The sequence below is a fragment of the Camelus ferus genome, chromosome 5 (genome assembly GCF_009834535.1).
Source record: "Camelus ferus isolate YT-003-E chromosome 5, BCGSAC_Cfer_1.0, whole genome shotgun sequence".
NCBI classification, from domain to species: Eukaryota; Metazoa; Chordata; class Mammalia; order Artiodactyla; family Camelidae; genus Camelus; species Camelus ferus.
In genome coordinates, this window is record NC_045700.1 from 42,178,943 (window position 1) to 42,200,639 (window position 21,697).

The window sequence follows — 21,697 nt, forward strand, 5'->3', positions numbered from 1 at the left end:
GTTTCATGATTGTATTTAACCCTTTAGACCCAGTGAATCACAAACTGTCATAGTCATGGTTATTGAAAGTATTAACTGCACAAAGAAATACTAAGTTCTCTGACAAAATGAGAGTTATCCTATTGGAATGGTGCCTTAGTGCTATAATAAGCATTGTGCAGATCTTGGTCCAATAATTGTACAATATTAATTTCATGGCGTAATCTGGCCAGTATATTGCAGTTGCAGTATCTGATGCTTTTACAGTGTTAAGCACTATTTATTGTGTTGCAAAAGTCCTATGTGTTTTGCAGTTGAAAAGAGTTTTTAGCTCTTGAAATGGCAGATTGGGTCATGGTATAATATTCACTTAGAGTTTGCGTGACTTACTTCCGGTTTGGACCTCCATCTTGTGGCCACTACACTCTCTTGGATTGAAGGCAACTTTAGGAATCATTTATATTTGTTTCCACCATGCCACTGACTCCCAAAGTGGAACACAGCTCTCAGTCCCTGTGCTTTTCAAGTGCTTCTGGGAAGTTCAGATCTCTCGAAATCTCTAGAATTAACTCATTGACTACAACTTTCTTTTACTTTTTCTCTTTCTATGTGGATTTAAAAGCAGTGACTTAACTAGGGAAGACAGCTTGATACAAAGTCTAACGTCTTCAAAACCTTGGGGGAAGCAAAGATCAGGGTGTAAGATGTGAGTGAGGGGAAAGGATGAGGAAAAAGAACTAATGTTTTTTCTATGGTGGTTAAGGAGAACTTAACAGAGGAGAAGCCTGTTGCCTCAGTGAAGGAGAAAACCAGCTTTCCAACATCTATGATACCCCAGAGCTTCTGGGGACCCCAGTGACTCTGAAGGCAGTTGTAGGATGGGGTTTGTACTCAGTCGTGGTTCCCTAACCTTCTGTCAGAAACAAGACTGTAATTTTATCAAAGGCTGTGGCTGAAGCTACTTTCCTACTTTCTTCCTCCTCCTCTCTTCTCCGCCCATCAGAGCTTGGAGATGCAGGGCGCTTGACTGAGGAACGCTGTTGCCACATTGGCTCTTCCTCTATTGGAGAGAATCCTGTGTTTGCTTTTGATGAGCGGTAGGCACCACCAGCCCCTGGGTGCTATGGTTGCCTCTGTTGGTGTCCCCTGGAGGAAGGAGGTCGTTCTATGTGTTAAATGGTCTTCCTATTTTTCCAGAAAAAAAAAATCGTTAGGAAGCCTTCTGGTTTAGGAATACTACAATGAAATGAAAAAAACAGCAGCTTGACCACAGCTCAGGAAAACATATGTAAATGGGGAGAGTATCTAGCCTTATCAAATAAAGAACTAATCAGTAAAGCCCCGGCATTTACCAGATTGGGAGCTACTGTGCTTTCAAATATGATCACACAAAAAGACAATTGCAGAGTTACTTAAAGCATAGAGTACCTTACCTGAGTAAATGAGGTGTTAGTGCTTAATCTCTGCCCATAAAATACAATAATCTTTAAATCTAGTTTCCTCTTGCCAAGAATATTTCACATTACACTAACCCCTGATGAGCAAGGATTTATTAGATGCCTTCTATTTGTCTAACACGATACTAGGCACTTTGAAAACTACAGAAAATGTGTGAGACATGTTCCCCCATCCATGAGCAGAGTCTGTGTGTGAGAGGTGACGATAAAAGATGTCATGAAATTGCCAAAATGTGTAATAGCAACAAGTACCCCAGAATTTAGGAAATGTAGGAGACTGAGACTAGATAAAACATCTGGGAGGATCTCTAGGGACAAGTTGGGACAGAATACCTTTATTCATACTATCATTCGTCCTCAAAAAATGAAAAAACTAAGTCAAACCCGAGTTAATCTGTAATCCACCAAGATGCATCTGATAGCCTCTTCAACTCTGAAAATACACACCGATGATCATACTTACTATTTTCAGTGCTTGTTGACCTTACTCACCACCTTTAGTCAGAAACAGTCCCATGGGCCTGATGGTGTCAAAATCAGTGAGTCTGATAGTAATGTTATTTCCCAGCGGATTTCAACGGTACACATCACGTGAAGTTATCCGAGTGGACTAAAACCACTGTTGTAATCAGAATAGCTGGTGTTAAACAAAACATATTTTTTTCCTTTGGAATTTGTCCGGAGATTTAAAAGGCTATTAAATATCAGCTTAATGGGATACCTTCTATAAGGTTGGTCCCAGAAAACTGATATCTGGTTTCCCTCCATCCCATAGAACATTACTCCAAGTGAAACTCTAGAGCAATTTGAAGATTTCTGCAGCAGTGTAAAGAGATGTATTTCTTAGAGATTTAGAAATGATTCAGAATTCACACATGACTTCTGTGCATCAACACCAGATTACTTCTGTGCCATCTATTGTTTCAAATGACAGAATTAATAACCGTCGAAATCCGGGAGTATGCCCATAGCATGTTCACTGAAGGGCAGTGTCAGTGTCATTCCACTTCAACTGGTGAATAATGGATAGAAGCTGGATGGTTTGGCAAACTAACAAATGGTAACCACATTTGTTAAACCACAAAAATTAACAAAAAAAGCAGGAATACTGTAAATTTACTAGATGAACTAAAAATAATGTGGGGGCTCCTAGTAAGGCTCAGGAGGATCTAGTTCAACATAAAGTAGAGTTATCAGAGATGGTAAAGTTTTCTTTGCATAAAGTCATTGTGCATTTCAAAATCAAGGACAGATCCATAAACCAGAAAAACTCACTGAACACTGGGGTCAACCCGAGAGACTAGTGAGCACTGCATGATGTAAGCAGACGCTCTTTGCATCTCTAAAGTGTTTTGAAATAAGTATAAATTACCTCATGCCATTGAAATCCATATCTTCCATGGTGATTGGCTTTGGAAACCATATGAACCATCTTATCTGTGTCCACTTTATCAGTTGTACATAGAGCCAGACTCAGAACATGTATAGTCATCACTCTGAAGCTTCTTTGAAGGACAAATGACGCACACCATGTTAAGTCCTGCCTTGCAAAATTACTTGATTACATGAAGTAGAAAAAGGGCACAGGCATAGTTATAGTAGCAAATAGAGAAGGACGCTGTTTGGTGTTAGAATATTGTCAAAAGTGGCTTATATACTAATATCACCAAGTAAAGATATTTAAGTGCTAATCTTTGCTAATGTGAAAATGATGGAATTATAGTCATTCAGTATTTATTGAGTAGAACAATATAATGGATTATAAGTGGGACATCATTCTGGCATTGTTGTGCAAAGGGAAAAAGTAGAGAGGAAGAAGCCAGTCGTTCGGCGCTGCAGTGTCTGATATGGTAGGTGCTCCACACACGTGGCAGAGCCAGGAGCACTGCTCTGGGAATGGCCTGCCCTTCCAGAGATTGAGGGGCAAAGGTGCATTTTTCCCACAAGCCAAATGTGGACTCCACAGAAGGGAGCCAGGTTTATGTCATCTTGAAGTGGACTCCAGCCAAGAGCCAGGGGGTGGATCACCTTAGAGGGTGAGGTGATTTACTGAGAAAGTGATGTGGGATAAATTACTGCAAATCAGGACTCAGGAAGGACTGTCATCACTAAAGTCAGAGAATTACAACTGGAAACCCCTAGCAGCAACAGTGTGAAAATCCTTCAGAAGCATTCCAGAAGAGAAAAAGTGGCATCCAGACATGGAAATTCATAGGGCACCAGGATGAGGTTCTGTTATATCAAGTGAGATCTGTTGGGGTTTTGCTTCTCCTTTGTCTCCCCACTCCAACCTGGGGGATCAGGAGGCAGCCTTGTTAATGGATAAAAAGCCTAGAAGAGCCAGGAGTAGGGAGAAAAGAAACTGACTGTATCCCCTGCCCATCTGGGGGTGCCCAGTCCAAGCTTCAGGTGGGAGAAGGCAGAAATTCTCAATTGGGTAAGTTGATTGCATTAAGCTGGACTGCTCTTTGAAATACTAGAAAGCAATTTTTAAAAAGCAGAAGAAAGGAAGAAAGATGTATAGTTACTTTTGCAGGGGTCTTGGCGAGAAAGAATCTGTTTTCTTTCTGCTCGCAGCCGATCAGAACCAGTTTGTGCAATAAACCAGATACAAATACCGAAAGTACTTCTCCCTAGTACAGTGAATGATTTTAAATCTTTCAGTGTAAAGAGCCGTAAAAGTGCACACGATACATTGTCAACCGCAAGCTGAGGGTTTCCTTTCAAATTAGCAAATGGTTTCTGCTCGAAGTTTGTCGCCATCATTCTTTGCAGCAATTAGTACGAATCCAAAGGGGGTTACGGGCAGCCTGGAAACCAAGAGCAGGACCTGGACCTGATTATTAGTTGTGTCCCTGCAACTGCTAACTAGGGACCAAACTGTAATTCTTGGTACTTCTGTTTCCACATTTCTGCAGGCTGGCAATGATAACCTCTAGAATATAATCCCCTTCCCTTAACATAGGGACATTTCATTTATTTCTCTCTCTGTTCCTAGTGCCAAGAACAGTGCCTGGCACATGAGAGATAATAAACACTGAATGAATGCCTTTCCTGCCAAGCTTATAAGAATATTGTGAAGATCAGATGAGGTGGTAGACGTGACAACATGCTTTAAGTGCTACACCAAAGCCAAAGGTATACACAAAGTATCAGTATGCAGGATGGAAATGATTTGAAAGGTCCAGATGCCATCTTTCCCTGGTGCATTTGTCATTTCTAATCATGCAACTGCGAGGTATTACCATGTTAAACTTGTTGCTTTGATATATCTGTTCCAGTCTGTCTTGAGTACTGTACATGCCGTAAGTGGCAGGGCCTTAAATGGAATCAAAGAGGGAAAGAAAAAAAAATCTTGGAACCAAAATGTCTCCCTAAGAATAAATTAGAAGAGAATTTGGTATAACTCTCATGCTGCAAAATGAATAAAGGTGCCAGAAGACCTGGTTTTTTTTATAGGCATCTAAAAATGATGGTGACAATAATGTAATTCTCGATCAGTGGACTAGCAGACTAGCAAAATCCACAAGGAAACGCAGATGCCGGAGCTTCATTGATCACTGAAATGCCACCTGCTAAAATGCCAGAAGGAAGACATAATTAAAATTATGTAATCTGAGGAAGAGTCTCTCTTTTTTTTACCAACTTGAAACTTTCAAAAGTGTTCTCTACAGTAATATTGTACGTGTGTGTAGTGATTTCCAAAATGATGAAGCAAAAATAGTTTGCAAGCCATATTTAGATTGAAGAGGCAAGTCTGTAAGTCCTAGGGCTCTTTCATCCCCTGCCCATTTTTCCGTAGATAAGAGTGAAAATATAGACTTCTGTAATAGCCATTCCCTTTTGTAGCCAGGGGGGCCATTGTGAAGGATTGTGGACTTAAAGCAACGATAGAAGACTTACATATACTACACCTGATTTCCAACAGCAGACAGACAATGAAATGCGCAAGTATCCTGTTCAGATTCTGTGCCTTGGGGTGAGCACAGGAGAAGGAAGAGAACTTTTTTCCCATCATTTTGAAGTCAACATTGCATTTAACCAAATGCACACACATATGCCTGCACTCCTTTCCCCAGCTGCTCCTTCTGGTTAATTTGTTTACTTCTACAAGCTACATCTTGCCAGTGGTTTGTATCAGCCTCTCCTGCTACTATAAATCTACCCCATTACTTAATGCGCTGCAGTAAATAATTTGTATCTGTGACTGTAAACAGTGCGGGCAGCCTCTCTGGTTGATAGGCACTCAACAAAGCCTGCAGAGTCTTTATTTGTCCCTGGCAGACAGAACCCTGCTGTTTGTGTCCTGTATTGAGTGCACATCCAAAACTGAGAGCTTGATACATTCTGTTGGCAGTTGCCATTCACCACTTTGAACTAAAAGTGAAGGCTTACAACTGCTTTGGTTGTTTAGTATGTGATTCCTACTTTTTTCATATTTTTTTGAAGTAATGCAGTGACAAGTTGCATTGGATAACCAAGAGATTCTGCACGAGTTTAAATGCCCACCATAGAATATTAAAGGAAGAATCCCACCAAAGAGGGAAAAAAAACCCCCACCTATTTAAAAGAAGCATTTATCTCAAATAATGAGATTTTTAAAGGGTTAAGAACAGTGTAGTAATATAGTTGAGAGAAAAATCACTTTTGCATACATCTTAAGATGATATATAATTCTCCAATTGCATGATGTGCGGACCACTGCCAGACTTGGGCCATCAGAATTAACTCTTCTGGCAAATTAGTATGGAAATAAGAGAATTGCTGTGCTGCACAGTCTTTTACTTGATATTCAATACCAGATTTTCTCAGGTTCTTTTTAATTTTTCATTCTGCATTTATGTGCACAAATGTATATTTGTATCTAAGTACCAAAGTTATAATGATCCCGTGCCTTTGTACGTGAGTTATAGGCACAAATTTTGACTGTGAGCACAGTGGATGCGTGTGCAGAAACACAGGCACTCAGAGACATGTGTCCATTGAATTTAAATGAAATCGGAATTCCTATTTAAAAACTGAACCGATTAAATATCATTCTGACATGAAGCGTTATAGACCATTTGTTGCTATTCTGAGGTACCTTTTCTTCCTTACATGAGCAGTTTGTCAAGCTGGCACATGCAACCTGTAGCCTCCAGAGCAAAATCCAGGAGTGTTTCCTGTGGCATGAAAGAAACATATTATTCCCCATAAAGATGCACATCCCAAGCCAATAGGATGGAGGTAAAACAAGATGAACTGCTGTTGAATATGCTGTTAACCATGACCAGGATGATGCATTGAATTCTTTGCCTCTGCAGAAGGACTCTCTCCTGAAAAGTCATGTTTATGGTTTATCAGCCTGCTGCAGCGCTGACAGAAATGGAGCCCTGAGGGGCAGCCAGCATTTGTTTCTCATGATTTCAGTTTACAGTGGACACAGTGAAACAGGGCCTATTGTCTTCACCTTTGTGTTCCTGGCTCCTAGCACAGTGAGTGGGACATAGGAAACCCTAAAAAGTTACTGCATGGATGGATGGATGGTTGAGTGAATGAGTATAATAGCCTAAGTAATATAAAAAATTCTGACAGGAAGTGACAAAGTTCTCAGGGATGCTCATGCGCTGCCGATGAGTATATGAATTGGCAAAACCACTTTGCAACATGGTGGAGCTTTATTAGTTAAGTTGAAGATATGTATAATCAGTGAGTTTGCATTCCACCCTTACATATATGTCCCCGAGAAATGCATTGTTAGGTGCTCCAGGATATAAGGAAAAATATGTTCATAGCATCATTGCTTAATATTTCCCCAAACTGGATTCAACCTAAATGTTCCTCAGTAGTAGTAGAATGGATAAATAACTATGATATAGTCATACAGTAGAATATTATCCAGCAATTCAAGTGAGAGATCTGCTATGGCTCAGTTTTCCAAACATTATATGGAATAAAATGGAAAAGCACAAAGGAACACAAAATGCAGTTCTATTTATGCAAATCTCAAAAATAAGCAAAACTAAAGTGTATCAGTTAGATGAAGTATTCAGGGGCCACATGATTAAGATAAGAAGGAAATTAGTACTATAAATTCAGATTAGTGGTTATCTCTATGAGAAAGAAAAATATGTGATCGAAAAAGGATACATGGGTTGAGAGGGGATCTGACTCATGTCAGTGATGTTTCTCTTTTTTAATTTTTTTCTCTTTTTTTATTGTAGTATAGTCAGTTTACAATGTTGTGTCAATTTCTGGTGTACAGCATAATGTTTCAGTGATGTTTCTCTACCTGATTACTACAGTAGTGATCACTTTATTAATTAAACTCCATTTGAAGGTGTTATGTATTCTTCTATAAATATATTTCACAATTAAAAGGTAAAATAAGTAGAAAGTTCAATCTAACTTATATTTACCAGAATCTATTTAAAGTAGTTGGATAGTATATTGATCGTGAACTCCCCTCACGAGGAGCTGTTGGCGAAAAGTAGCATTTTCCTCCAGCTTTATTGAGATACAATTGACATATAACAGTGGGTAAGTTTAATGTGTATGACATGATTTTGTATATGTGTGTAGTATGGAATGTTTACCACAATAAGTTTAGTGAACTCATCCATCACTTCACACAGTTACAGTGTTTTTTCTTTTATGATGAGAACTTGCAAGGTCTGATCTCTTAGCAACTCTCAAATATACAATACAGTATTGTTAACTATAGTAATTACTAACAACAGATCATTAATAACTTTCTCTTGATAACTAATATTACACTTACCAAGTTATTATGATCACCTTTAATGTTAGAATCATAAAATACTAATGTTGACAGTCAAATAGTCCAACCCTTTGTGTCACTATTCAGATGACTTCATTGAGACCAAAAAAATTGGTTAAATTTAGATAAATCTGACTGCTAAAGGCTGGAAGTGCCCATCTTGTTCCTTGCCAATACTGAGGCATGTTATTCCTAAGTTTCTCTCTTATCAGTGAACTTGAGGGGAAAATGCACATCCGTTCTTCCCAGTCTACATCCAGTTTCCTTCTCTTTGAAGCCATATGGCTATTCATATTACTAAACTTATGTTTCCAACTGTCTTCTCTGTAGTCTAGCTGCATTAGGGTAGATAGAATGGGGCTATGGCCTAATCATGTTTACTGATTCTACCATGAGCTAAATTATGTACAACATAAATCATTAGTGGTTTTGCATAGAAGGGATTCAACTGGAGATTTTGATGAAAGATTGAGATTGGTGCTGAAGTTCTTCAACATCAGGAAGCGCATTAGACTAGAAACCTAAAGTTGGAATTAGTAGTTTGAGATTAGACCCTACAACCTTCCTTTCTAACAAATATCCATGAGATTCTGATATTGTGGCCCAAGGGAAACATAGATTAAGTTTAGTTGGCCTGAAATGGGTTGAGGAACCCACCACGAACAAAAAGTTTGTCAGTCTCTTGAGTTACTGAAAATTTCACCAGACCCTTTTATGATGTTACAGGTAAACCTGAAGAACTTAGCTTTTTCACTTTTAGTATGAGCTTTGAGTCATTTCTGAATGTCAAAAAAAATATGTAATATGACGTTATAAATGTTAACATTTATTAAAGGCACATACCATGGAAACTACAAACAAAAATGCCATTTTCCATTGCAGTAGTTCCTCTAGAATTTCTAAAAATGAATAAGTGAAGAGTTTAGGCCTTAAACTTTAACCACTTTGGATGTTTTTATAAAGCCTTTGTATACAATTAATTAATTTTTTAGTTCAGCTCTAATTAAAGCACACTAAAATTTTAAATGACACAATAAACTCTGCCTGAAAGACTATTTATTCAAATGACTTTTTATTAACTGGAAATCAGTAAGATATTTTAGAAATACTGTCTTTAAGGCTAAAGTGAATCTCTTATAGGGAGCATATTGTTGGATCTTGCTTTTTTATTCATTCAGCCATCTGTGTCTTTTAATTGGAGAATATAATCCATTTATGTTTAACATCAATAGACTTTTTAAACTTTATACTTTTACTTCTCTTTCCCCACACACTTCAGATTATTGCTGTTAAAATTTACATTTTTTATATTCTGTAACTAATAACAGATTATTGTAGTTCTGATTATTTTTACTATGTTTTTTAGTTTGTAAACTAGAGTTGTAAGTGAATTATGCACCATTATTGCCATAATGCAGAATTTCACTATGACTATATATTGACCATTACCATTGACACTATCTTTTTTTTGTTTTCATGATGTTAAATAGTGTTCTCTTACTCCCACTCAAAGAACATTTTGAGAACATTTTTTTTCTTGCAGCATTTCTTGTAAAGCAGGTCTGGTGGTAATAAACTCCCTCAGCTTTTGTTTGTTCAAGAAAGCCTTTACCCCTCCTCCATTTCTGAAGGACAGCTTTGCCATGTATAGAATTCTTGGTTGACAAGTATTTTCCTTCAGTATTTTGATTGTGACATCCCATTCTCTTCTGGCCTGAAAAGTTTCTGTTGAGAAATCTGCCAGTAGTCTTATGGGAGTTTCCTTGTATGTAACTTCTCTCTTTTTTCTTGCTGCTCTTTTTCATTGATTTTTGACAATTTAATTATAATGTGTTTGGGTGTAGCCCTATTTTGGGTTCAACCTGTTTGTGTTCCTTTGAGCCTCATGGATCTGGATGTCCATTTCTCTCCCCAGGTTTGGGATGTTTTGGGCCATTATTGCTTTAATATGTCCCTTTGTCTTCTCTTTCTGGGATTCCCATGATGCACATATTGTTTCTTTTTATTGTGTCCCATAATTCCTTTAGGCTTTCTTAACTCTTTTTTCTCTTTTCCTCCTCTGACTAGGTAATTTCCAATGTCCTATTCTCCAGGTGGCTGTTTCTTTTTTCTGCATGGTCGAGTCTACTTTTTGAAATTCTCTATTGAATTCTTCATTTCAGTTATTGTATTTTCCAACTGTAGAATTTTTTTTTGATGGTTGCTATTTCCTTGTCAAACTCCTTGTTATTTCACAGATTGTTTTCCTAATTTTGTTGACTTGTTTCTGTTTTCCTGTAATTTGCTAAACTTTTAGAGGATTATTCTGAATTATTTGTTTAACAGTTCGTAGATCTTCATTTCTTGAGGGTCAGTTATTGAAGCTTTATTAGTTTCCTTTGGTGGTGTCACATTTACCTGATTTTTCATGATCCTAGATTCCTTCCGTCAGAGTCTGCACATTTAAGTGATCAGGCTCCTCTTTCAGACTTTCAGGTTTTCTTTGGCAGCAGCAGTTCTTCCCCAGTCAGCTCGGTTTGGGTTTCTTAGTGTATCTGCTGGTAATGTCCTTGGGCAGGTGTGACCTGCTAGTATGGTCAATTTGTGGGGGCAGGGCAACAGTTTGAGCTCTGAGGATGGAGATGGGGTTGTTTGCCATTGCCACAGTTTGATAGGACTGCTGGCTTGGTTCCCTACCAAAGTAAGGCTGTGGGATAGGTTCTGTGTTTGCCTGGATTCTCTGGTCAGGCTGACTGCATGTAGGGCTGGGTACTATATTCAGTAGTCGATAGGGTATAAATTAGCTTCCCTTCCTTGGCATGGCAGCAGGATAGGACACACTGCCTATATAGCTTGTTGTTTGGGCACTTGAATCAGGCCAGAGTGTGCACTGAATTCCCTGGTCAGATGTGGCCACTGGTTTTGCTCTGCAGATGGGGGAAGTCATTGGCTCCACTCTCTGTGCAAGTGCCACTCCACATAGCTTCCTGTGTGCTCCAGTTAGGTTCCCTGATCAGACAGCCTGAAGGCTCTATTCTGTGATGAGCAGGACTATGAATTAGAGTCCTTGTCCAAGTATAGAAGGAGATGCATCTCTAAAGCTGTAAAGCTTAGTTTGTGTCTAATCTCAGTCTGACCCACACCTCAAGTTCCCCAACTGAAGAGGGCTGCTGGCTTTGCCCTATAGATGATTAGCTCTGCCTGCCTGCCTCTTGGCTCAATTGTTGCGGGGCTACACAGCTTCCAGGAGTTGTTGCCAGCCTTTCTGGTCAGGTGGGGCCAAAAGTCATTCATCACAGTGGGTGGGGCTATGTCACAGCTCCCTTGCCAGGCTGGTATGGTGAGGAGCCGCCCAGGCCACTCTCAGTTTCTCAAACTGGCTCCCTGGATGGAAGGGGCCAGGACCTATCCTCAGCCTTGACTCTGAATTAATCCCCCTACCTGGGTGTAGCATGGGAACACACCATGCCCAGTGTACCCAGTACTGACTTTGCTCTGGGAGTGATCAGCTCTGCTCACTCCCCTCTCTGTTAGAGCAGCTCTGGGCCCCACAGCTTCCAGTAGTTGTTGCCAGCCCTTCTCATCAGATGGGCTGAAGGACACTGTGAAGTATCTTTCTAGTCTAAGTCCTTGGTAAATAGTAGTCACTTCTATTAATCATGTATTCTTATTCCTATACTCTGAATCTTCAAACATGATCTAAGGCACCATTTCTCTTCATTTGTTAATTTTTTTAAAAAAATTTTAAGACTGATTACAGCACATGGGGAACTGAATAATGATCATATCATGTTCTAAGTTACTGTTACATTAATCACATAATCGTTGATCTCCTATATGTGTAGAATGTATCTTATAAACTCATTATAGCCTTTCTAGGGCCTTTCAAACTCTGCTTCCAGGAAAATTCCATGTTTAAAATAATTATTAATTGGTAAGGACTTACTGTTGCCATTTTCTCAACTGTTTTCTGGTTGTTTTGTAGACCCGTTGTTCCTTGTTTCTTACCCTGCTGTCCTTTTTTTTTTTTTTGATGCCTTTTGGTTTCAGTATGTTTTGGCTTCTTTGTCGTGTTCTTTTGTGTAACTATTACAAGATTTTCTCTTGTGGTTGTTATGCAGTTTACATTAAAAAATATTAAACTTATAACACCCTATTTTACACTGATAACAAAAGAACAGTGAGGTATCACTTCATGCCTGTCAGAATGGCCATCATCAAAAAGTTAAGCAAAAACAAATACAGGGATGATATGTGGAGAAAAGGGAACCCTTATGCACTGTTGGTAGAATTGTAATTGGTGTAGCTACTATGGAAAAAACAGTGAAGAAAACAAAGGAAACAAAAACACTAACTTGAAAAGATATCTGCACCTTCATGTCCACTGCAGCGTTATTTACAATAACCAAGACATGGGAATAACTTGTGTCCATAAATAGGGGCATGGATAAAGAACACACACACACACACACACACAATGGAATATTATTCAGCCATACAAAACGAGGAAATCCTACCGTTTGTGACAACATGGATAGACCCTGAAGGCATTATGCTAAGTGAAATAAAGCAGACAGAGAAAGACTTACACTGCATCATCCCACTTATACGTGGAATCTGAAAAAACACCAGACTCATAGGAAAAAAATAACAGATTTGAGGTTACCAGAGGGTGAGGCGAGGGGGAATTGGGAAAATGTGATCAAAACATACAAACTGCCAGTTATAAGATAAACAAGTACTCGGGATGGTAAGGTGCAGCATGACTGTAGCTAACGCTGCCATGTGATATATAGGAAAAATCTTAAGAGAGTAAATCCTAAGAATTCTCATCAGGAGAAAAACTTTTTTTCTTTTTCATTTTTTTCTTTCCCTTTTTTTCTTTTTTAGTTGTATCTATAGAAGAAGATGGATGTTAGTTGAACTTACTGTGGTACTCATTTCACAATATATGTAAGTCAGCCATCATGCTGTGTATGCCTTAAAGTTATACAGTGATATATGCCAATTATTTCTCTACAAAACTGGAAAAAATATTGGTTGTTCCTCATAACCACATTAAGATATATAATAAAACTCTATAATTTATCTTGCAGGAAAGAGAAATTTGACAGAACAGATTTTAATTCAGCCTTCAGTGTACTCAGTAGCAAGATCATTTAAATATCATTTAAAGATTATACTTCAGACCTTGGAAATTAGATAATTCTAAGTCCAGATTCTTTATCTACCATTCGTATCACTTTATTTGCATGTTTTATTCGTGGTTTAGGTATTTATTCTTTGTTGGGTTAATTCGTTGAACTGTGCCTGGTTCCAGAAGGAACTTGAAGCAGCTAACGTATGTGTAGGTCCACAAGCTCAGGTTTGCAAATATTTGAAAAAATACATTTCTCTTATTTAACTCAGGTTCTGACCGCAACCCACAGGAGTTGGCAGAAAAATTAAAATTAACCCCTGTTCTTCCCGCGTTCTTATTCTTCCCTGGGATGATTCCATAGCCCAGGTGTCTTCCACAATGCCGAGGCCTGGTTGTTGTCTAAACAAATGGCTTCAGGAATGTTCACATCGCCCTGGCTGCATAATCCCTCAGCTCTCCAGCAGTGCTGGGCTAACCTGGGGACCCTGGGGTTTTCTCTGAGGCTGCCTGTGGTCTGGCCTGTTGGTATTCCCCATGGCCTCCCAAGAGCTACCTTTCAGTGTTGCGGGTGGAGGCAGGGCCCATCTCTGCTGTTCCTGGCTCTTTGGCCATTCTCAAGTTTCCCTCATTCCCTCCTTTCCATCCACAAAAGCCTCCTCCCTTCCTTTGCCCTCTTTTTTTTTTTCTGTGACATTTTATTTATTTTTTTTTAACATTTTTTATTGATTTATAATCATTTTACAATGTGTCAAATTCCAGTGTTCAGCACAATTTTTCAGTCATTCATGGACATATACACACTCATTGTCACATTTTTTTCTCTGTGAGTTATCATAACATTTTGTGTATATTTCCCTGTGCTATACAGTGTAATCTTGTTTATCTATTCTACAATTTTGAAATCCCAGGCTATCCCTTCCCACCCTCCACCCCCCGGTAACCACAAGTCTGTATTCTCTGTCTGTGAGTCTATTTCTGTCCTGTATTTACACTTTGTTTTTGTTTGTTTTTGTATTTGTTTTTTAGATTCCACATATGAGCGATCTCATATGGTATTTTTCTTTCTCTTTCTGGCTTACTTCACTTAGAATGACATTCTCCAGGAGCATCCATGTTGCTGCAAATGGCATTATTTTGTCGGTTTTTATGGCTGAGTAGTATTCCATTGTATAAATATACCACATCTTCTTTATCCAGTCACTTGTTGATGGACATTTAGGCTGTTTCCATGTTTTGGCTATTGTAAATAGTGCTGCTATGAACATTGGGGTGCAGGTGTCATCCTGAAGTAGATTTCCTTCTGGATACAAGCCCAGGAGTGGGAAGTGGGATTCCTGGGTCATATGGTAAGTCTATTCCTAGTCTTTTGAGGAATCTCCACACTGTTTTCCATAGTGGCTGCACCAAACTGCATTCCCACCAGCAGTGTAGGAGTGTTCCCCTTTCTCCACAGCCTCTCCAGCATTTGTCATTTGTGGATTTTTGAATGATGGCCATTCTGACTGGTGTGAGGTGATACCTCATTGTAGTTTTGATTTGCATTTCTCTGATAATTAGTGATATTGAGCATTTTTTCATGTGCTTTTTGGTCATTTGTATGTCTTCCTTGGAGAATTGCTTGTTTAGGTCTTCTGCCCACCTTTGCCCTCTTGTACAAACCTTTTACATTCTTTTAAGGATGTAGGCATCTGGAAAACAAAAGCAAAAAATACTTGCTTGCTAATTTTTTTTATAGATGCTCCTTATAGTATATCATATATATAGTATCTTCCAGTATCTCATCTCAGCTGAGAACATAACACTGAAGGGAAATTGAGGAGCAGGCAATTTTATGAGGTCAAAGTAATTTGGTCCAAGAACACAACTTTTTGATTTAATTTATAAAGATATTTATCTTCATACCATGCTGGCATGCCACCAAAATTTAATTCAGGGAAAGCACCTCAGTGAAGATCTGAGGGATTGTAGTGTAAGTGTGCAGCTTTCTGGTGGTCTAAGTAAAGCAAGGGTAAAATTTAGAATATTAGGAAGGATTAATGAACTGCCTTTCTGTCAGGCATCCTGCCATGTTATTTCTTACAACTGAAATGTTGATAATATTTGGACAACAGAGAATTTCTTTGGCACGAAACTGTCATGTTCTTGACGTGAGTGTCTGAGAAAAATCCATGTGCTTTGATAGTCAACTGAGTGGATAGTATAATTAATTATGTACAATGAAAGTGGAAAGAGTTGTGGTTGAAGAGATAATCATCCCGCCTTCAGGAAGGTGAGGGAGTAAATGGTGAGGGATAAATACTTTCCTCAGAGAACAACCCTTAGACAAGTGGGAAATTAAAAGCCCCCTGATTCCTTTCCACGGAGCATTTCTCTAATAACTGCAGGCTGGCAAAATTTCAAAGTGATATTACCTATCACCTACCATAAAAAAATTTCATTAATGGACCCTTGAGAGTTTTTTTAAGTAGTATAACATTTTGATGAATTCTGCAGGATTAATTAAGTTGCAAAAATGCATCTCTGAGTAGGTAAGTGGGTTAACCTGTATTGTTAGAGGCTCTCTCTGTCATATAGAGATTCGTTGCTTTTAGAATCATTTATCTTGACGATAGTTGGATATTATGTTCAGTTGTTTATTGAGACTTCCCTTACTTTGAGATAATAAAAACACATCTGGGCAACTTTCTGTTTCGGTACGTGCTTCCAAATCAGCAGAAAGCAGTTTCAAGTCATTGGGATACCCGTTAAGAGAAGATGGGCAAAGCACACTGCTCTTTCAGACCATTCAGAATCATCATCTGAAATTTGGTCAGTCTCTGCAGAAAAGATGATCACTTGGGAATTTTTAGGGAGGAGTAACTCCAAAGAAAAAAAAAATCTAGAAAATATAATAATGGGAAATCTGCAACAACACTGGAAACTAGGGACTAAGCCAACTTAAAAGGCTTTCTGCTAGAATCGATGTAGATGGGGCATGAATAAAGAAGAAACGACTTGTAAGTCACTGTACGGAAGAGAAGGATTATCTGATAGGAGGTATACAATCAATACCCTGGGGGACATAATCCTTCCTGGACTCAGAGGAGTGGAACTGAGGGACTGACCAGGCAAACCCCACGTAGGGCCCTGGTGAGTCACACGGATCAGCAGAAATCCTGTAAGTTGTAGTGGCACTTGAGCTGGGAACTCAGAAAAGTAAAGGGAACAGAAAACCTGAGTAAGGATGACAGCAGCGAGTTGGCCCAACACTTCAGTAACTTCCATGATGAAACTGAACTGGGGCACCAGGAACTGTTGATCTGGAATAGTGGTATTCTGATATTGAGCAAGAGTTTTCGTTGACTGGAAAGTTAGTAAGATTGGTCCAAAGAAATAACGACCGTTGGTGCGCTTGGAAGAAAGCTGGGTGTCACCAAATCTAGCAACTGACCCAGAAGAAGCTCCTGCAGACACCGAGGAGAGAGCATGCAGATTTGAAGTTGGCCCGTGGGGATCATTCATAGCTGTAGTGGCCCCCTCCTCTTACACACGATGTCAGCACATGAGCAGTAAGCTCTCCAGATTGAGCTTTAAAAGAATTTCTCTAGCAGCATGTGAGTGGAAAATGAGGAAGCCTAAGAAGAGAAAGCCTTGTCCTATTTTTGTGGGGGAGATACCAGGCATAGATAGCTTTGCCACTTTTGAAGAATTAAATAAAAAGAAAGAAAGAAAGAAAGAAACTCACAGGGGGCTTTTGAAAACATTATATAATAAAATGAAGCATAAAGCATTCAAGAGGCAGAGGAAAATCATTTAAGAAATAAGACCTTATTTTTAGAAAAGCAAAATTGAGCAGAAGGTACAGAGATTTTCCATATATGTCCTGCGCCCACACAGCCATAATCTTCTCCATTATTAGCACCCCCTCCCCGAGTGATGCATTGGTCACAATCAGGGAACCTACATTTACGCGTCATTATCACCCGAAGTCTAGTTTACATTCCAGTTCACTCTTGGTGTTGTCCACCCCATGGGTTTGGAGAAATGTCTCACGTGTATCAGAGTATTTTCACTGCCCCCAAATCCTCTGTTCTCTGCCTGCTCATCCTTCCCCTCTTCTTCAGCTTCTGGCCATCACGGATCTTTTCTACTGTTTCCACAGATGTGCCTTTTCCAAAATGTCATAGAGTTAGAATCATATAGTATGTAGCCTTTTTGATTGGCTTCTTTCACTTAGTAATACACATTTAAGTTTCCTCCTTGTCTTTTTGTGACTTGATAGCTCATTTTCTTTTAGTGCTGAATAATATTCCATAGTCTGGATGTACCACACTTTATCCATTCACCTGCTGAAGGACATCTTGGTTGCTTCCAAGTTTTCGCAGTTATGAATAAAGCTGCCATAAGCCTACAAAAATATATTCTTGAAAAATATTTTGTATATGCAGCAAGAAATTTTAAATTCTGTTTGCTGTGTCCTTTTGACAAAGGAAGAAAGCATAGACTGTGTAAGGAGAGCAATAAAAGGTAAAAGAAAAGAGATTATTAAAATGGAGCTATCTGAGTGCAAACACAAGTTTGAAGAGAGATCAGTAATACAAGAAAGTAAGGTTATGAAGAGGTGGAAGAATTTTTAAATGTTTTAAAACGAATTAAGAATAGAAACTATACAATAGAAAAGTGAACAAGTGTGGTAATTCTCAGAATGCAGATGATAATAATAAACAACTGAGCTGAAGAAAGATAAATGATGTGGAAAACAACAAAAAGTTGGTAAATCAGAACATATTAAAAATGATATTAAAACAAATAATAGAAAGTATTTTCGTGGCTAAAGATATAATTTGATATTTAATAAGATTTATAGAATTAATTTTAAAAAACTAAGACATAGAGTAAAGACACAGATAAAGTAAAGTTGAAATTTAAGCAAAAGAAATTCAGCGAGCATTCTGGCTAGGAATAGTGAATAAATAACACTTTTCTTGCCAAGAAAACTGTAATTTTAGATCTTTCTTCCACAGTTATAGAAAAGAATAAACAGTAACTAGCCTTTTTTTCCCCCTTCTTATTCTATTATGGAAAATTTCACGTATATACAAAAATAGGGAAACTTGCATAGTAAACCCATATGTACCCATTCCCCAGCTCAGCAGTTACCAACTCATTGCCCACCGTTTCATCTGTATCTCCACCCACCCTCCCCCTATGCAGTTTCAAGACATTGTATCACTTCTTTCATAAGTACTTTAATACATATCTCTAAAATATAAGGACACTTTTTAAAAAACATAACTGTAAGCCATTATTCTATCTAAAAAAATACTTCTGTAATCAGTATATAATAAATCTTCCTCAGTTTTATATATTTACTTCTGATTTATTCAAAGCAGGATCCTAAATACATGTACCAATTGTTTGGTTGATAATTTAATTTAAATTTAGATTTAAATTAAAGTGTAGTTTAATCTATAAATGTCTCCTCTGATTCTTTTTTCCTTACAATTTTTTCTTTGAAGAAATTTTTTTTCCATTCCACAGAGTTTGAGGGAAAACACTGTGATTTAAAAATTCTAGATTTAGTCATAAATAACTAGTCACTTATTGTCCATGAGGTTAGAAAATGTATATCATTCATGCACTTTTCCTGAAATGCCAGCAAACAACAAAATCTATGAAAATAATGAATCTCAAACTGGAAATGCTGTGATTTAGAACTGGCAATGTAAATAGGATTAACTCTTACAAGTCCACCTTACAAAGTAGAATGAAAACATCATGACTGGTTCTTAAAAGCAAAGATAATATATAGTGTATGAGTCTATTATCTGAGATGATTTGGATAAAGCCATTTATTATTTTTTATTGAAGTATAGTCAGTTTACAATGTGTCAATTTCTGGTGTACAGCATAATGTTTCAGTCATACATATACATACATATATTCCTTTTCATATTCTTTTTCATTATAGGTTACTACAAGATATTGAGTATAGTTCCCTGTGCTATGCAGTAGAAACTTGTTGTTTATCTATGTTAAGTATAGTAATTAGTATCTGAAAATCTGGAACACTCAATTTATTCCTTCCACCCCCTTTCCCTTCTGGTAACCATAAGTTTGTTTTCTGTATCTAAGAGCCTTTCTGTTTTTTAAATAAGTGCATTTGTGTTATTTCTTTAGATTCCACATATAAGTGATATCATATGCTATTCTTTCTCTTTCTGACTTATTTCACTTAGAATGATGATCTCCAATTTCTTACATGCTGTTGCAAATGGCATTATTTTATTCTTTTTTATGCTGAGTAGTATTGCATTACACACACACACACACAGCCTCACAACTTCTTCATCCAGTCATCTGTTAACGGACATATAGGTTGTTTCGATGTCTTGGCTATTGTAAATAGTGTCAGTAAAGCCATTTTAAATTAATTTTTTCTTTCATAATGGATAGTCAACACATTTCTTTATGCTTTAAGTGGATAATTAGAAAAGTAAAGTTTAAGAAATTGAAAGAAAATTTGAAGAGAAATATACTTTTTAAAAATTTTTCCAACAACTTTTGCTTAACTTTAATCACAAGTATAAATCTATTGAAGAGGATGTATCTAGTTGTTTACTGTTGCCAAATTCTGGACTCAACTGTTTAAAGAGTACTGTATCTTCATCCTATATGTTTTCTGTAATAGATCACTCAGCAAAAGTCTGAATTTTTTGCTCACTTAGGTGCTCAAGGGTTTTTGTTGACTGCCTTCCTGGTGTGAGTATTCTGATGTGAACTCCAACTGTGCTTTTTCTCCTTTACCTTTAGAATGGATGTATTCTCCTTGCTCTGTTTTCTGTCTTGATCTGCGTTTCTCCATCTCTACCATGCGTGTGTGCTCACACACACACACGCACACTCTTAGTTCAAGTCACCATTATGTCTCATTTTGACTCCTGCATTAACTCTTAAACTAATCTCTCTACCCAACACTTAACCCCCTATTCTACACAGTTAGAATAATCCTTTAGAAAAGGACTCATGCCAAGTCATTTTTCTGCTGCAGACCTTCATCTCACTCAACGTAAAATTCGAAGAACTTACCAAAGCCTAAAATGGCTTATACCATCTGGCCCCTGATGAACCCCCCCCTGACTTTTCCTACTTCTTTTCCCCTTTTGCTAACTGTTCCACTCAGGTTGGCCTCCTTGCCCTTCCTTCAACCTGCCAAGAATAGTCTTGCCTCAGGTGTTTTGCAGGTCCCACTCCCTCTCTGCTGCACTGTTCCTCAGACACGTGAGACACGTGTATGACTTGCTCTCTCATCACTTCCAGGTCTCAACCAATATGTGTCCTTATTCAGAGGTCCTTCTTTGACCAACAAAATAAAAATAACACCTGTCCATCCCTTACCCTGATATAATTTCCTTCATTTCTCTTAATCACCACTCAGAACACTGTGTATTTATTTATTATCTATTTATTTATTTACTTATTTATTGTATTTGCTCATTACCTGTCTCCCTCCGCTGGAATATAAACTGCAATCTCTCACTTTGCGTACAGGTAAAATCTGTACCAGCCTATGGTGTGGGCTTCTAAAAGTCATGCATTTTGCTTTTACCCTGCAGTCCCCAATTCTGGAGCATTCACTCTAGTGAGGTACCATTGCTAAGTAGCTTCACTTTTACCTTGATAGTTAGAAGTATTATTCCTGAAATTTATCCCTGACGCAAGCTGCATACTGGTTTCTGGATATGTAATCTCCATCACTCACGCTATATAGAGGTAAATGGCAGCTGAGGTATGTTCTCTAATATGGGAAAAAGAAATAAAAACAACGGCATTGTTCTGGTGGCATTGTGGAACAACACTATATTGTATCCCCAATATATTTAGTAAATTTTCATTAAATGCCTCTTCTTGAGGGTCTCACTGAGGATGGAAGGTTCTAGATTTCTGAACTCCCACTAGGTGGAGTACTTTCTACACTAAGGGGTTTTAGAAATCCTCCCCTAATGAGTCAGAAGTTCTCATACAGTCTGCTAGAATAAGTGAGCATCTGTGCTTTCTGATCTTGGGTAGGATAAGTTGAGTCTAAAAGGTGAAGTGTTTAGCCTCTGCAAATATACTCCTTGGTTAAGCATAAAGGTCTATGCACACCAATTCCAGTACCTTCTGTTTCAATTGTCTTCAAGTTAAGCTGCCTGTGTGGGCAGAGCATTCTGCTAGAAGCAGCAGGCCCAAGTTTTCCATTTGAATCTGACAACTTCTGCAGCTTGGGGGGGAAAAATAACCACCTAGATTAGTTTTACAATTTGTATCCCCATTCAGATATCCAGAATCATCATTCCATGTTCATGAAGGAGATACTCATGGAGAAACTTGACCTTGAGCTGAGAAAACCACACCTTATTT

General features: G+C 38.2%; 1 protein-coding gene and 1 long non-coding RNA gene across 4 annotated transcripts in view; one reads left to right on the forward strand and one right to left on the reverse strand.

The window, feature by feature from the left end:
* The window catches only part of B3GALT1 (beta-1,3-galactosyltransferase 1), a 490,368-nt gene that overhangs the window by 98,056 nt on the left and 370,615 nt on the right, over positions 1-21,697 (forward strand). The gene's annotated exons all lie outside the window — the stretch shown is intronic.
* LOC116663652 lies at positions 4,462-20,751 on the reverse strand. Its single transcript, XR_004319911.1, has 3 exons — positions 20,585-20,751; positions 14,107-14,115; positions 4,462-4,473 (listed from the first exon to the last, which is right to left on the reverse strand). It is a non-coding gene; the product is annotated as an uncharacterized LOC116663652 (long non-coding RNA).